General features: G+C 46.9%; 1 protein-coding gene across 3 annotated transcripts in view; it reads right to left on the minus strand.

The window, feature by feature from the left end:
* Nucleotides 1–12,474, minus strand: part of EDC4 (enhancer of mRNA decapping 4) — a 1,216,007-nt gene that overhangs the window by 118,130 nt on the left and 1,085,403 nt on the right. The gene's annotated exons all lie outside the window — the stretch shown is intronic.

Consider the following 12,474-nt stretch of genomic DNA (forward strand, 5'->3'; position numbering starts at 1 on the left):
CAAATCGGACCCCGAGTGACCCCACCCACCAATTCGGACGAGTGACCCCACCCACCAAATAGGACCCAGAGTGACCCCGCCCACCAAATCAGACCCAGAGTGACCCCGCCCACCAAATCGCTCCCTGAGTGACCCCACCCACCAAATCGGACCCAGAGTGACCCCGCCCACCAAATCAGACTCAGAGTGACCCCGCCCACCAAATCGGACCCCGAGTGACCCCGCCCACCAAATCGGACCCCGAGTGACCCAGCCCACCAAATCGGACCCAGAGTGACCCCGCCCACCAAATCGGACCCAGAGTGACCCCGCCCACCAAATAGGACCCAGAGTGACCCCACCCACCAAATCGGACCCTGAGGTGCCCGTCCATCAAATCAGACACAGAGTGGGAGCCCACCAAATCGGACCCAGAGTGACCCCGCCCACCAAATCGGACCCAGAGTGACCCCACCCACCAAATCAGACCCTGAGGTGCCCGTCCACCAAATCAGACCCAGAGTGGGAGCCCACCGAATCGGACCTAGAGTGGCCCCGCCCACCAAATCGGACCCCGAGTGACCCCGCCCACCAATTCAGACGAGTGACCCCACCCACCAAATAGGACCCAGAGTGACCCCGCCCACCAAATCGGACCCAGAGTGACACCGCCCACCAAATCGGACCCAGAGTGACCCCGCCCACCAAATCGGACCCCCAGTGGCCCCGCCCACCAAATCGGACCCCCAGTGGCCCCACCCACCAAATCAGACCCCCCAGGGGCCCCGCCCACCAAATCGGACCCCGCCCACCAAACCGGACGCGAGGGGCCCCGCCCACAAAATCAGACCGCGAGGGGCCTTGCCCACGAAATCGGACCCCGAGGGGCCCAGCTCACCAAATCGGACCCCGAGTGACCCCGCCCACCAAATCGGTCCCTGAGGTGCCCCGTCAACCAAATCAGACCCAGAGTGGCTCCGCCCACCAAATAGGACCCAGAGTGACCCCGCCCACCAAATCGGACCCAGAGTGACCCCGCCCACCAAATCGGTCCCTGAGGTGCCCCACCCACCAAATCAGACCCAGAGTGACCCCGCCCACCAAATCGGTCCCTGAGGTGCCCCACCCACCAAATTGGACTTAGAGTGACCCCGCCCACCAAATCGGACCCAGAGTGACCCCGCCCACCAATTCGGACGAGTGACCCCACCCACCAAATAGGACCCAGAGTGACCCCGCCCACCAAATCGGACCCAGAGTGACCCCACCCACCAAATAGGACCCCCAGGGGCCCCGCCCACCAAATGGTACCCCCAGTGGCCCTGCCCACCAAATCGGACCCCCAGGGGCCCCGCCCACCAAATCGGACCCCCAGGGGCCCCGCCCACCAAATATGACACCCAGGGGCCCCGCCCACCAAACCGGACGCGAGGGGCTCCGCCCACCAAAACGGACCCCGAGGGGCCCCGCCCACCAAATCGGACCCCTAGGGGCCCCGCCCACCAAATCGGACCCCCAGAGGCCCCGCCCACGAAATGGGACGCCCAGTGGCCCCGCCCACCAAATCAGACCCCCAGGGGCCCCGCCCACCAAATCGGACCCCACCCACCAAACCAGATGCGAGGGGCCCGCCCACAAAATCGGACCCCGAGGGGCACCGCCCACCAAATCGGACCCCGAGTGACCCCGCCCACCAAATCGGTCCCTGAGGTGCCCCGTCCACCAAATCAGACCCAGAGTGGCTCCGCCCACCAAATAGGACCCAGAGTGACCCCACCCACCAAATCGGACCCAGAGTGACCCCGCCCACCAAATCAGACCCAGAGTGACCCCGCCCACCAAATCGGACCCAGCGTGACCCCACCCACCAAATCGGACCCAGAGTGACCCCGCCCACCAAATCAGACCCAGAGTGACCCCGCCCACCAAATCGGACCCAGAGTGACACCGCCAACCAAATCGGACCCAGAGTGACCCCGCCCACCAAATCTGACCCAGAGTGACCCCGCCCATCAAATCAAACCCAGAGGTGCCCAGCCCACCAAATCCTCAACCCTGAGGGGCACCCAAGTGTGAAAGTTTTGCAGGGGCAGCCCGGGCACCATTCCAAAGCACTATCTGTATTTCCTTCAGGAAATACCCATCTAGTTATAGTGCTTTGGAACAAAGCACTATATTGTAATCCGATCGTGGTAAACTTATTATTATTATTCAGTCAGCAATTAATGCGGCCCGAACCGCTGCACTCACAGACTCCAGTGAGGTGTCATTTCGAAGCCAGCGTCCCCAAGAGGTGTGCTAAGTATTTTTCGTGACGATCGGATTTGTAGTTTTGGCGCAATTTGCGTTTGAAAAAAGTGTCTCAATGCATTTCAATAGGGAAATTTTCCCATAAGGTTATAATGGGCTAATTTCTGAGGCAATTTGAAATGTAACTGCCAACTGCCACCTGGCTGATTAGCTCATTGATATGCGCAGTCAGACCCAGTTACTATGCCAACGCCTACGAACTCTACATGACCCCACAGGACACACTTTTGCCAGATAATATCAGCTCTTAAAGTGACCCGCCCACCAAATCGGACCCCGAGGTGCCCAGCCCACCAAATCGAACCCCGAGTGGCCCCGCCCACCAAATCGGACCCCGAGGGGCCCCGCCCACCAAATCGAACCCCGAGTGGCCCCGCCCACCAAATAAGACCCCGAGGGGCCCCGCCCACCAAATTGGACCCTGAGTGGCTCCGCCCACCAAATCGGATGTCTGTATATAGGGGGATGTCTGTATACAAGGGGGATGTCTGTATATAAGGGGGATGTCTGTATATAAGGGGGATGTCTGTATATAAGGGGGATGTCTGTATATAAGGGGGATGTCTGTATATAAGGGGGATGTCTGTATATAAGGGGGATGTCTGTATATAAGGGGGATGTCTGTATATAAGGGGGATGTCTGTATATAAGGGGGATGTCTGTATATAAGGGGGATGTCTGTATATAAGGGGGATGTCTGTATATAAGGGGAATGTCTGTATACAAGGGGGATGTCTGTATATAAGGGGGATGTCTGAATATAAGGGGATGTCTGTATATATGAGTGGTGTTTTTATATAGGGGAATGTGGCCAAAGTGGCTACCGAGAAGCTGTGTGCACCAAAGTGGCTACCAAGGATTCCTGCATGCCAAAATGGCTACCCTGGGGCAGGGCTCTGCATGCCAGACATGCTCCTGAGGTTCATTGGTAGCTGGCAGCGCTGTTCAAGCACCATGTATTTCCTTCAGGAAATGCCCATCTAGTTATTAATTGTTCTAACCCCATCCCCATGCCATCACCACCCCCAACTTCCATATTTGTGCCCAGGTCTCTATCTGCACTATCTTCCCCTCCTATAAAATGAATACCCTTCCCTCCAATCCCTAGTTTAAACACTCCTCCAACCTTCTAGCCATTTTCTCCCCCAGCACAGAAGCACCTTCCCCACTGAGGTGCAGCCCGTCCCTAGCGTTGAACCTGTAGCCAACTGAGAAGTCAGCCCAGTTCTGAAGGAACCCAACCCCTCCTTCCTACACCAATTCTTGAGCCACTTATTAACTTCTCTAATCTCCCGTTCCCTCTCTGGCGTGGCACGTGGTACAAGCAGTATTTCGGAAAATACCACGTTGGAGGTCTTTGCTTTCAGCTTGCAGCCTAATTCCCTGAAATCGTTTTTAAGGACCTTCCACCTACCTCTAACTGTGCCAATGTGCACCATGATCGCTGGGTTCTCACCAGCCCCTCCCAGTAATCTGTCAACCCGATCAGCGATGTGTCGGACTTGCGCGCCAGGTAGGCAGCACACCGTTCGACGATCCCGGTCTTTGTGACAGATTGCCCTATCTGTTCCCCTAATAATTGAGTCCCCCACTACCAGCACTTGTCTGGCCTGCACTGCTCTCCTATTTCCCTCCTTACTGTAGCAGTCACTCCTCCGGCTTTCAGAAGACATGCCTGGCTGCAGCAGTGCTACTCCTGTACTGGCACCCCCCTCATCTGCCAACTTAGCAAACTTATTGGGGTGTGCCAGATCAGGACTAGCCCCCCTGGCACTCTTCCCTCTACCTGGCCTTCTAACTGTCACCCAGCTTGCTGCTTCACTGTCCTACCATACCCCCTCATCTATCCCATTGAGCATCTGCTCAGTGAGCAGAAGACTCCTTTCCATATTGTCAGTGGATCTCAGTGTTGCCAGCTGCACATTTAGATTTAGAATCTGGGCTTCCAAATGTTCAATGTGCTCACATCTCGCACAGCAGTATGCACCCTCGACCGGTTGCTTAAGGATCACATACATTTGGCAAGATGTGCACTGGATGGCATTAACAATAGTGGAGCACATTTCCTAATGGAGATTGCACCAGACAGAAACGTTAAATAAAAATAAATACAAAGTATTAATAAAATACAGACAGCAATTCAGTAATTCCTCCCTTGGAAACTCTCTGAATCCAAAGTCCCTGAATCACAAGTCACACTTACCGCCGTTCACACTTACGCTCAGGTCACACTCAGCTCGTTCACACTCGCTAAGCTGAAGATTTAAAGAGATTATTTTTCCTTTTTCCCCTCAGCAGCAATCCACCTTGCTGTTCAACGCACTTCCAAAAAAAAAAAAACTGGCTTAAGCCAGTACATGTCCGGGCCCGTCTGAGAGCGTTTGGATAATCCAGAAGCGTATTGGGAGAATGTCATATGGTCTGATGAAACCAAAGTAAAACTGTTTGGTAGAAACAAAACTCGTAGTGTTTGGAAGAGACAGAATGCTGAGTTGCATTAAAAAAACACCATACCTACTGTGAAGCATGGGGGTGACAACACCATGCTTTGGGGCTGTTTCTCTGCAAAGGGACCAAGACGACTGATCAGTGTACATGAAAGAATGAATGGGGCCATGTACAGTTATATGAAAAAGTTTGGGAACTCCTATTAATCTTAAGCTTAATGTTTTATAAAAATTGTTTTTTTTTGCAACAGCTATTTCAGTTTCATATATCTAATAACTGTTGGACACAGTAATGTTTCTGCCTTGAAATGAGGTTTATTGTACTAACATAAAATGTGCAATCTGCATTCAAACAAAATTTGACAGGTGCATAAGTATGGGCACCCTAATCATTTTCTTGTTTTAAATACTCCTACCTACTTTTTACTGACTTACTAAAGCACTTTTTTTGGTATTGTAACCTCATTGAGCTTTGAACTTCATAGCCAGGTGTATGCAATCATGAGAAAAGCTACTTAAAGTGGCCACTTGCAAGTTGTTCTCCTGTTTGAATCTCCTCTGAAGAGTGGCATCATGGACTCCTCAAAAAAACTGTCAAATGATCTGAAAACAAAGATTATTCAACATAGTTGTTCAGGGGAAGGATACAAAAAGCTGTCTTAAAAAATTTAACCTATCAATTTCCACTGTGAGGAACATAGTAAGGAAATGGAAGAACACAGCTACAGTTCTTGTTAAGGCCAGAAGTGGCAGGCCAAGAAAAACATCAGAAAGGCAGAGAAGAATGGTGAGATCAGTCAAGGACAATCCTCAGACCACCTCCAGAGAGCTGCAGCATCAACTTGCTGCAGATGGTGTCACTGTGCATCGGTCAACTATACAATGCACTTTGCACAAGGCGAAGCTGTATGGGAGAGTGATGCGAAAGAAGCTGTTTCTGCAAGCACACTACAAACAGTCGGGTGAGGTATGCAAAAGCACATTTGGAGAAGCCAATTTCTTTTTGGAAGAAGGTCCTGTGGACTGATGAAACCAAGATTGAGTTGTTTGGTCATACAAAAAGGCATTATGCATGGCGGCAAAAAATCACAGCATTCCAAGAAAAACACTTGCTACCCACAGTAAAATTTGGTGGAGGTTCCATCATACTTTGGGGCTGTGTGGCCAATGCCGGCACCGGGAATCTTGTTAAAGTTGAGGGACGCATGGATTCCTCTCAGTATCAGTAGATTCTTGACTGAATAATGTTCATGAATCAGTGACAAAGTTGAAGTTACGCAGGGGATGGATCTTTCAGCTAGACAATGATCCAAAACACAGCTCCAAATCTACTCAGGCATTCATGCAGAGGAACAATTACACTGTTCTGGAATGGCCATCCCAGTGCCCAGACCTGAATATCATTGAACATCTGTGGGATCATTTGAAGAGGGCTGTCCATGCTCGGTGACCATCAAACTTAACTGAACTGGAATTGTTTTGTAAAGAGGAATGGTCAAAAATACCTTCATCCAGGATCCAGGAACTCATTAAAAGCTACAGGTAGCGACTAGAGGCTGATATTTTTGCAAAAGGAGGATCTACTAAATATTAATGTCACTTTTCTGGTGAGGTGCCCATACTTATGCACCTGTCAAATTTTGTTTGAATGCAGATTGCACATTTTCTGTTAGTACAATAAACCTCATTTCAAGGCAGAAACATTACTGTGTCCAACATATGAAACTGAAATAGCTGTTGCAGAAAAAAAATATTTGTATAAAACATTAAGCTTAAGATTAATAGGGGTGCCCAAACTTTTTCATATAACTGTATCGTGAGATTTTGAGTGCAAACCTCCTTCCATCAGCAAGGGCATTGAGGATGAAACGTGGATGGGTATTTCAGCATGATAATGATCCCAAGGACACCACCAGAGCAATGAAGGAGTTGCTTTATAAGAAGCATATGAAGGTCCTGGAGTGGCCTAGCCAGTCTCCAAATCTCAACTCCATAGAAAACCTCCGGAGGGAGTTGAAAGCCCGTGTTGCATAGCGACAGGCCCAAAACATCATTGCTCTAGAGGAGATTTGCATGGAGGAATGGTCCAACATACCACCAACAGTGTGTGCCAACTTTGTGAAGACTTAAAGAAAACATTTGACCTCTGTCATTACCAACAAAGGATATATAACAATATATTGAGATGAACTTTTGTTAATGACGAAATACTTGTTTTCCACCGTAATTTGAAAATAAATCTTTCCAAATCAGACAAGGTGATTTTCTGGATTTGTTTTCTCATTTTGACTCGTATAGTTGTGGTCTACCTGTGATGTCAATTGCAGGCCTCTCTCATCTTTTTAAGTGGGAGAACTTGCACAATTTGTGGCTGACTAAATACTTTTTCCCCACTGTATGTCTCAGCAGAAGATTGCAAGCAACATGATAAAGCAAACTATGTGTCATCCTTGGAGCTGCCCACTGATCAGTATTTTCAAGTTCAGAGCATACTAGGATACATTAATAATGCAGGATAGCTCTATCCCTTTGGGTCAATCCCCAAGGGACATAAAAATAATAGTGATATTTTGGGTGGCTATATGCACTCTCCACAGCTCCCACCGTATCAATATTTTTAAGCTATATTGCTCCCAGATACCTCACTCCATCTAGGTCCAATCTCCAAGGGACACACAAATCATCAGTCTTCATACAGTTTATACGCAAGTACTTTTTTAGAGATACTCTGTATTAATGTATTCAAACATTATTAAAAAATGAATCACCCTGTGCAAAGTGATAGCAAACAGTTGATATCTGATCGACTACTGATGTGGTCCACTAATATAGCAAATCATAATGATATAAAGATGACATAGTATTAGGAAAATGCTATCAGCATTATAGAGATACCCAAAATCAAGATAATTTGTAATAATAATGTTACAAATCAGTGGAAATTATCCCAGATATTATCACAGTTGTGAGGCCTATTTTTCCCGTAGGAAAAGTACTAGGCTGTACCTGCCTAGCAGAGGAGATTGGCACCCTAATAACACAAGATTTGCCGCCCCCGCTTCATGGTGGCTCGCCCTCACTTGCCCTAGTTGTCCCTGCTACATATATAGATACAGATATATTTCTAATCTAGACAGAACAGGTGCTATTTTATACAAGGCCTAAATGCACACCATAGAACCATTAAAATGACATCATGACTATACGTCTAATACGATAAGTTAGTCTCCGTTTCTCATGCCTTGGCGCATTTCCCCAAGAAAGAGAATCATCAGGAGGCCAAGTTGTAAGTCAAAGAAAGATAGAGATAGCTTCTAGTAATGAGCGAGTAAACTTGTTGCTCGGGTTTTCCCGAGCATGCTCGGGTGATCTTCGAGTATTTGTTAGTGTTCGGAGATTAAGTTTTCATCGAAGCAGTAGAATGATTTGCCAGGCTGAGTACATGTGGGGGTTGCCAGGTTGCTCGGGAATCCCCACATGTAATCAAGCTGGCTAAGGCTGGTTTCACATTTGCGGTTGTTGCCGCAGCGTTTGTACCGCAAAAAAAGCATGCGTTTTTTTTCCTATATTTAAAATGAAAAACGCATACGTTTTTGTTTTCTCGCGTTTTGCCGCGTTTGACGACGCATGCGTTTTTTTGCCGTTTGCGGCTTGGCACGGAAATGCAACTTGTAGTAATTTCTAGAGGCGTCTATTTGCCGCCAGGAAACGCATGCGGTCGATTGCGCAAGGATTGCGACAAAAAAACGCATTGCTGTCTATGTAAACACATGCGTTTTTAAGCACATGCGTTTGGTTGCGTTTTTGAACGCATGCGTTTTAATAGAGAAAAACAAGTCTAGACACTGATAAGCCACCCCCCACTATCAAGGTGATAAAGGGAGGGTGTGGACAGTTGCAGGTAACTTCTCACCAGACTCTGAAGCAGACGAAACACAGACAGGCTACATCTTGGAGGAAAACCAAGCCCTAACCCTAATGGGAAAATGGAAATAAATAAATTTTTTTATTTTTTAAATTTTTCCCTAACTAAGGAGTTGATGAAGGGGGTTTGATTTCTATTTATAACGGGTTTTCTGGTGGATTTTTATGATTGGCAGCTGTCACACAAAAGACGCTTTTTATTCCAAAAAATATTTTTTGCGTTACCACATTTTGAGAGCTATAATTTTTCCATATTTTGGTCCACAGAGTTATGTGAGGTCTTGTTTTTTGCGGGACGAGTTGAGATTTTTATTGGTAACATTTTCGGGCACGTGACATTTTTGATCGCTTTTTATTCCAATTTTTGTGAAGCAGAATGAACAAAAACCAGCTATTCATGAATTTCTTTTGGGGGGCATTTATACCCTTCCGCGTTTCATCATAATACACGCCCTCTGTAGTCCCATTGGCGGTGTCTATCTTGATTTTTCTCTTGTGAAATTTCTCATCATGCGTACCAAAAACGCAAATGCAGGAAAAAACGCATATAAACGCATACAAACGCGGCGTTTTTTTAACCGCATGCGTCAACGCATGCGTAAAAAAAAAAAGCCGCATTTGTACACGTTTACATGCGCTTTTTCTACCACTTGCGGATGCGTTTTAAACGCTGCGGATTTAAACGCAGATGTGAAACTAGCCTAATTGCTGTAAATCATTCAGCTGTCATGATGAAGACTTAATCTTCGAACACTAAGGGTATGTTTCCACGTTCAGGAAACATTGCGTGATTGATGCTGCGCAGAGCCGCAGCGTCAAACACGCAGCATCCTGATGTTACAGCATAGTGGAGGGGATTTTATGAAATCCCGTCTCCACTATGCGTGGTAACACGCACCCGGCGGTCCTGCGATTACCGACTTGCGGTGCGTCTTTTAACATCGCAGCATGTCCGTTTACCTTGCGGCGACGCTGCGTCACCGCAGGGTAAATCACAGGGCCCTATGTGTGGGGTGCGATGATGCCGGATGTGTGCAATAAACACATCCAGCATCATCGCGTCACAGAAGGGGGCGGAGCAGGTTTGCCGCTCCGTCCAAACCGCCGGCCATCCTGAAAGTGGACACGTACCCTAACAAATACTCGGGTATCAACCTGTAAAGCGCTGCGGAATATGTTAGCGCTATATAAAAATAAAGATTATTATTATTATCACCCGAGAATGCTCGGGAAAACCCGAGCAACGAGTATACTCGCTCATCACTAATAGCTACAAGAACGCAGGATAATCCTGGGCCCATTGGGATATAGCACAATGGGCCCAATGTTAAGGCAGGTACAGCCTAGTACTAACCCTTGGGAAAAATAAGCCTTGCATCTGTGATATGACCTGGGATAATTTCCACTGATTTATAACATTGGTATTATTAATGGTATCTTGATAGTGGATATTTCTATAATGTTGATAGCATTTTCCTAAAACCATGTCTTCTCGAGATCATTATGATTTGCTATATTAGTGGACCACATCGGTAAACAATCAAGATATTAATAAGTGATAATTGTTTATTATCACTTTGCACAGGGTAGGATGTTTTTTAATATTTGAATAAATTTATGTTTTAAAGGGTTTTGATGTACACCACTGATAATTCCTGTTTTCCAAATAATATACCTATATTTAAGATACTCTGTATATCAGAATCAGAGCTGGAATCTGCCCCTTCCTGATTAACCATCAATATGACACAATAGAAAGAGAAAATCAACACTTATCATTAGTCATCCCATATCATAATCAAAGATATAAAGCTGCCCCTAGATCAGTGGTTCTCAACTCCAGTCCTCAAGACCCAACAGGTCATGTTTTCAGGATTTCCTTAGTATTGCAAAGGCAATGGAATTAATGCTTGAGCAGGGGATGAAATTATCACCTGTGCAACACTGAGGATATCCTGAAAACATGACCTGTTGGTGGGTCTTGAGGACTGGAGTTGAGAAACACTGCCCTAGATGATTCTCCATCAATGTGGTATAAATAAAATATCAACACTTATCATTAGACGTCCCGACGGGTTTCCCCTTGCGTTGTTCAAGGTTCATCACAGGACCAGTGGGAGACATCAGTCTCTCTCCATGTGGCCAGAAAAAGTGCTGTGTGCAAGGTCTGGTGTGTGTGCCACCAACCTATGGCGATTGAGACAATGTCTTCCGAGTTGAGGTCGCCAAAATAGCCTCTCACCAAAGCATTTAGTACACCATGCTCTTTTTAGAATGATCCGCAACTGGAAATGATGTCGGTGAAACGCAAATTGCACTCTAATCTGTCGCGCAGGCGGAATTGGCATCAGTAGAATGCACCATGCCACTATATGAGAGGAAGTGGCATCAGTGGAGCGTTCAATGCACACCAAGCCTCAATGAGAGTGAAAGTGGCATCAGTGGAAAACACAATGCGCTCCATGCCACTATCAGAGTGGAAATTGTGTCAGTGGAGTGCACCCTTTGCTCTACAGTAGGGTATTGCAATAGTGGCATACTCAATGGCCAGGTTGCAGCACCCACAGAGAAACTCTGGTTGGAGTGCAGCAATCAAGGCCAGAATGCAGCCATATTTCTTGGATACATAACTAGATATGGGAGGGGCAAAAAAAACTGAAATGTCCTATACCCCCATTTAAAAATACTGTAAGGCACTAGACTCACAGATGTATACCTAAAGCAAATATCAATACATGCACTCTTATGTCTATTCTATCATAAAAAAAAGTTTACTTCCAGGGGATGATTCACCCAGACCAAAGAAGAAATTGTCCAAAGAAAAACATTTTATAGAAAAAGCCCCCCAGTTCCATACACAAGATAGTCACAGGGCATGGTTTCATCTTTCCACTGTTTTGCCGGGGATTAGAGGCAGCCCCCTTTTTATATTCCACAACTCTCATTGAGGGCATTGTCCCACAGGATTGGGTAAGGTGGAGGAAGCTAATCCCTCATTGCTCGATTCTTCAATTAACTTGCATATTTGTCCTTCAAGGTGTGTAGACTAGTAAACCACAGAGGGCTTATACAATACGTAATCAGCAGGAATTCCACATATTAACATACAAGAGTCAATGTACAGGCTCATATGAAACTATGGCTCAGGTCCCTGGACCTACTGAACAAAGGAACAATACATCTGGCATAATTAAGGATAATTCACCCCAACAAAAGTGGCCAGGGTGACCCTTCTTAATTAGCCCCAGAAACTGCTGGATTCTGTTCTTGGTTGCTGTTGACGGGGCTGCTAGACTTGATAGACTTCCTTCTCCACTTGTCGTGACAGTCCATTGGCATTTCTATCAGGACAGACACAGATGTAAGAAGTTTCACCTTCATGAGAATGAAACTTTGTATCATTCAGCTTCTCAAAGTATATTACACGTCTGCTTTTCAAATAAACTCCACAATCCCCATTCCTACACTCTAACGCAGAAAGTGCAAAGGCAGGTAAAAAATTATAAAGAAGGGCAACACAGTAATCTTCTTTAGGAGTCCAACTGCTTCCTGGAGCCCAACTCCCCAGTGCTTGGGCTCTAAGTGGTCCGGCTTTGGCTAGTGCCTGAGCCCCCGACAAGAAAAAAAATGGACGACAGCTCCCTGAGTCATCTACACAATCGCCTACTCCCGCATAGAAGGTGGGGAACCCCAAGGACAGTATGATCTCTAGGGGGTGGTAGTAGTCTGCGCCCCGAGAAGTCTATCCCAGGCCTGTTAATTTCTCAAGAAAGGGTCATCCTGCTCTCTTCCTTCTGGGATCAAACCCACCACA

Source organism: Ranitomeya variabilis, chromosome 2, assembly GCF_051348905.1.
Source record: "Ranitomeya variabilis isolate aRanVar5 chromosome 2, aRanVar5.hap1, whole genome shotgun sequence".
In the NCBI taxonomy this organism is placed as follows: domain Eukaryota; kingdom Metazoa; phylum Chordata; class Amphibia; order Anura; family Dendrobatidae; genus Ranitomeya; species Ranitomeya variabilis.